This window comes from Sapajus apella, unplaced genomic scaffold (genome assembly GCF_009761245.1).
Source record: "Sapajus apella isolate SASKATOON/1434 unplaced genomic scaffold, GSC_monkey_1.0 scaffold11, whole genome shotgun sequence".
NCBI classification, from domain to species: Eukaryota; Metazoa; Chordata; class Mammalia; order Primates; family Cebidae; genus Sapajus; species Sapajus apella.
In genome coordinates, this window is record NW_022436951.1 from 16598735 (window position 1) to 16604040 (window position 5306).

General features: G+C 29.0%; 1 pseudogene; it reads left to right on the forward strand.

The window, feature by feature from the left end:
• Window positions 1-899: 899 nt before the first annotated feature.
• Window positions 900-995, forward strand: LOC116552482 (annotated as a pseudogene).
• Window positions 996-5306: the final 4311 nt, after the last annotated feature.

Here is a 5306-nt window from a genome sequence, read left to right on the forward strand (position 1 = left end):
ACTCAAAACTAAACACAATTAAAAAATAGGCAAAGGATCTGAATAGACATCTCTTCAAAAGACATATACAGGCTGTAAATAGGTGTAGCCATGTTCCAAAGAATGAAAGAAAACATTAATAGAAATTGCTGAGCTTACAGGAAGAGCAGATGTGAAAAGAAACAGCTTGCTGATACTCCGTCTGCTTATAAGGTAACAAAACTGGCTGATAACTATTAGAACTGTTATGAGCAACTGTGATCTGTGCTGAACAAACCTGTTGACATCACGGCCTAAATTTCCATTGCCTGTTTCATATTAACTCCCCCCAAATTTACAGATGCAACCCATGAATGAGCATGAAGAGACAATTGTGCATATCGAAGAACTTTACAGCGGGAAGAAAGTAAGAATTGATCCGGTCTTTTATCTCAAGGGCGGTGGGCATAGACTAAAACTTTTTTGTTTGGTTTGGTTTTGTTCTCAAAACCTAGTGCCATGGTATTGGCTTCCGTGTGCATCAGGCAGCAAGTCCTTTTCTCAACAACCTAAATACTCAAAAAGATTCCCAAGTCATTATTGATCAGGGAAGTGCAAATCAAACTCACAGTTTGATACTGCTTCATATTTATTAGGATTACTAGAATAAACAAGTAAGATAACAACAAGTGTTGGCAATAAGGTGGAAAAATGAAAACACTCCTATTCTGCTAAAAGGAATTTGAAAATAATACAGATGCTTTAGAAAACAGTTTAACTCTATATTTTAATATTATTAAGTATAGAGTTCCATTATAAACCATCAATTTTACTTCTGGATGTATACTTGAGAAAAGGCACATATTTACATATACAGAATCTTGCATGCAAATTTTATAACAGCATTATCCATAATAGCAAAAATGTGAAAATTCCTCACTTTGGTAACACATATACTAAAATTGTAATGATACAGGAAGATTAGTATAGCCTCTGTGCAAGGATGACAGGAAATTCATGGAGCATTCTATATTTTTATTGTACATTTAAAAATAACTAAAAGTATAATTGGATTGCTTGTAACACAAAGAATAAATGCTTGAGGAGATGGATACCCAATTTTTCATGATGCAAACATTATGCATTGTGTGCCTGTATCAAAGTATCTCATATACCCCATAATATATATATATATATCTACTATAAACCACTCATTTTTAATACAGAAATAAACACCGCTACTGTATATCCACAATTTTTTAAATTGGAAGCAAATCCAAATGCCTGTCAGTGGAGAAATAAACAAAATGTGATGTATACATTTAATGAAATAAAACTCAATCATAAAAAAGAATAAAGTACTGATACATTCTATAACATGGATGAACCTTGAAAACATTACACTAGGTGAAATAGTAATAGAGGTTTTACATACTATGTGATTCCATTCATATAAAAGTTTGGAATTGGGAAATCTTTATATAGGGAAAGTAGATTAATGCTTCGATCTAGGAAGAAGCGTTTTAAAGCGGGTGATCGCTAAATGTTACAGGGTTTTTTTTGTTTGGTTTTGAATGATGGGAATGTTTTGAAATTGATTATTGGAGTAATTTCACATATGTATGAATATACTGCCAACCACTGATGTGTACTTTAGATACACAAATTGTACAGCATATAAATTTCTGTATATGAAATTAAAATGTAAATATATATCTCAACAAAGCTGTTTAAAAATAGTGGAATAGGATCCTTATAGGATGAAAGAATCTGTATATGTGTGACTAGCTATACAACTCTCTTTCTATTACACACTTATATTTTTATTTATCTGTATTTCTATAAATATCTACACTTACATCTCTAGATACTCACCAATCTCTCTACATATGTGTCTGTGTCATTTTTTTAATTATCTATTTTAATTTTTAACTACAAATATTTTTTTCTCTATCTTTTTTAGCAATGAAACATTTTATTTTCAAGCTACATATTAATATTTATTTTTTCTTTTATGCTCTAAGCAATGCCTGGTTCTACATAAATTATGCTTTGTTTAATTAAAATTTATTAATTAGTACATTCTTAAATCTTTATTTTGAGCAATTATTTTCTACATTTAACCATTTAAATATCCTCATTGATTGAAAAAGTGTTTATATCTATATCTCTCCACAAAGGTATATAAATGTAGATAGATCTAGATATATTAATATTATTGAAAAAATTACTTATATGTAAAAGTTACCTCACTTAAAGTTGTTAAATACGCATGAAGTTGAGTTGTTCTTACTTTACAAAATTATCTTGATGAAGTAATAACTAGAATGCCAATTTGTTTACAATTTGCTTAATTACTATATTAAACAATACCATTACTTTGATGTTAGCATGAGTATTGCTAATTTTTACTGTCCATAAGTTTATATATTCAGGATTTCCTATTAGTTCCAAAGAAGAATCATTAGTACTTATTAAAGAACAATTCCTTGCTAATGAACAAAAACATTTTCTTGTACTCAGAAGCATAGATCTAGCAATGAGAGATAGTAGAAAAGATGAAAGATATGTGCAAAACTTCAAAAGTTTTTTCTTCCTTTAATTTAATGCTTTATTGCTGATCTTCAAAGAATTCTCCATATCTAATTAAAGAGTATTAGTGAAGGTATGTTAAAAATGGTGTAATTGGGAAAACATTTGAGTGAACCTTTGACATTTAAAAACATTCTAATTTAGGATAGGATTTTAGGAAATCTGAAATGTAGTCATGTTTTGACTCTACCTGCTAGAAAACAAGTGCTGGTTGTAATTTCTCCTCTGATGTATTCTTCAATTCCACTTTTTAATTGTAGGCTTGAGTACACTAGGACAAATGTGTGTAACAAAGCTTGTATCAGTCATTGGAACTAGAGAGTGGAGATTGCTTCACTGGTAGAATTGTGAACTATCGAAAAATAATCAAAGAAAAGAAGGTTTTCCTAAGCATGAGCTGCCAAAGATGCTCACTGATGTTTTATTCAGACAGAATAGCTTTCTAGCTTCCTTCAGAACTCACGTTTCAGAGTTGCTTCCACCTTCCAGCAGAGGAAAAGAAACTCATGAAGGTAACATTACCTGCCTAATGATTAAATCAAACATTTTTTTTTTATGACAAACTGAAGCACTTTTGTTTAAGAAATAGTACAGAAAAAATATTTTTCATCTTTCTTTTTAAAATTTTATCATTGGTAGAAAAAGAAAGTCAAATCAAAAGAAAGGGTTTATGTTGGCAACTTATTTCTCAAATAGGAAAAGTTATCTTGTCTAAGTAACTATGAATAAGAAATAGGGTGGAATCTCCACATTGATAAATTATAAGGGTAATTAAGGTTACAGAAGTCAATGCATATGTAAGCAAGAAAAACACCACATATCTTAGTCAGAAAACCTTTGATAAACATTTGATTTTCTGTAATTTTATACATTCAGATCTAAATTATAAAACCTCCCAATTTTCTATAGAAAAGTGGAAGTTGTATTTATTTTTATTTTATTTAAGGGAATAAATGGCAATACTATCTTCATTTTAGGTTTTAAAATGTGATGATTATGAGACTTTTACAGTCTTCTATTTTAATTCTCACCTACTCCTTATTTTTAAAGATCTCCTTTCTGAAAATGCCTAATATTCAGATTTGTCAACATCATATTTTAACCTGATTATTTCATTTAAATATTACCATGACATTATAATTTTTATTTTAAATGCTGCTTAAATATCTAAATTTAGTTATTTTAGATTTATGGATTATCTCTAATTCTGAATATTAAAACGTTGAAACAAATATATGTAGGTGAAACAAAAATAATAAAGTAAAATTTATGAAATTCTGAAGAGATTATATGTTGGATATTTTGTTTGTTCTACTGAATAATTTGTAGGGTTGATGATTATACTATATGTACTATAATCTGACTGAAAACATAGGTCTGTGTTTTACTGACGCAATTATAGTGAAGTACTGTGGTAAACACTATGACAGATTGTAACTTAACGTAATTTGTTCAAAACTACCAAAATTATATCAGTTTGAATAGTAATTTTAACATTAATTCTGAACCTAAACTGTATTAATATTATTTAAGTAAATATTAGATTAATCTTAAATATGTTGCATTATATTATTTATATTTATATCCTATTTTACTTGTTAGTTTTAGCTCTACTAATGAATTTCATGTCCTTCAATATCAATTCTATTTGAAAAGTTATAAACGTGTCAGTTTGAAATGAACCCTGCAATTCTTTTGCTTTCTACTCCCTTTATAGCTTTTTCCAGTTAATCATCCAGTCTAATTTTAGTTATTTGCAGGTTCTAGCTGTTCTATGCATCCCCTAGAACTATACTGTTTGTACCACATATCCACTTCTAATACTAGACATAATTATATCTTGATGTTAATTATCCATCACAAAGTAAAAAATATGTATTAAGCATATTTGTAAGATGAAGAAAGCAACTATTTTCATCCCTATTTTACAGATGAGGTAAAAGATTCAGAGATGTTAAATGACTTCAACTACTCACATACCGAGAAAATAGACGATGATTCCAGATTCTGAGTCTAAGGCTCTTTCTCTAACATGGAAGACACCAAGTAAAATAGGAAAGATTCAGAGTGATTATTTGAATAATTTATTTTTATAACTGACATTCTTTACATCACATAACTTTCCCAATAGAAGGTGATGAATTCATATCTTTGAACACAAATGAAGGGGAAAACAAGGCAAAACGGAATCAATATTTTTAAAATATACTTTTAAATGTAAGACTTTCATCCTTTAAAATCATTCAGCATATGGGAAGAAATCAATTTTGTACTCATTCAAAGTCAATAAACTGCCTTTTCTCTTTACTTTATTTGTATTCTTTGCTTTTACGATTTGTGTTATTTTTAAAGTATTTCTAACATAGTCATAAACAGTTTTAAAAATTACCAGCACGTAAAAAAAGTTTTCTGTGTTAATATCGTCTTCTAACTGCCCCTCCAATATTAAAGTGGCATGAGCCAGATAAAATTTTAGCGTGACTCCAAAAGAGATAAGTGCTATTTTTATTATGCTGTAAATAATTACTTAATATTATCCAATATCCAGTAAATAGAATTAAGTTCCAGTTGCCATCACACAAATATTGATTACAGTGTGTTTGAATCAACAACAAAACACATTCGGTTATTTTCGCCGGTTGGTTGATGAATGTCTGGAGTTTCTTTAGTCTAACATTTTCCCATTTTTGTTTCTTTCTCTGTGTCTTTTTCTTTCTTAACATTTTATTTAGCCTCTTTGTAATCTGTTTTACTCA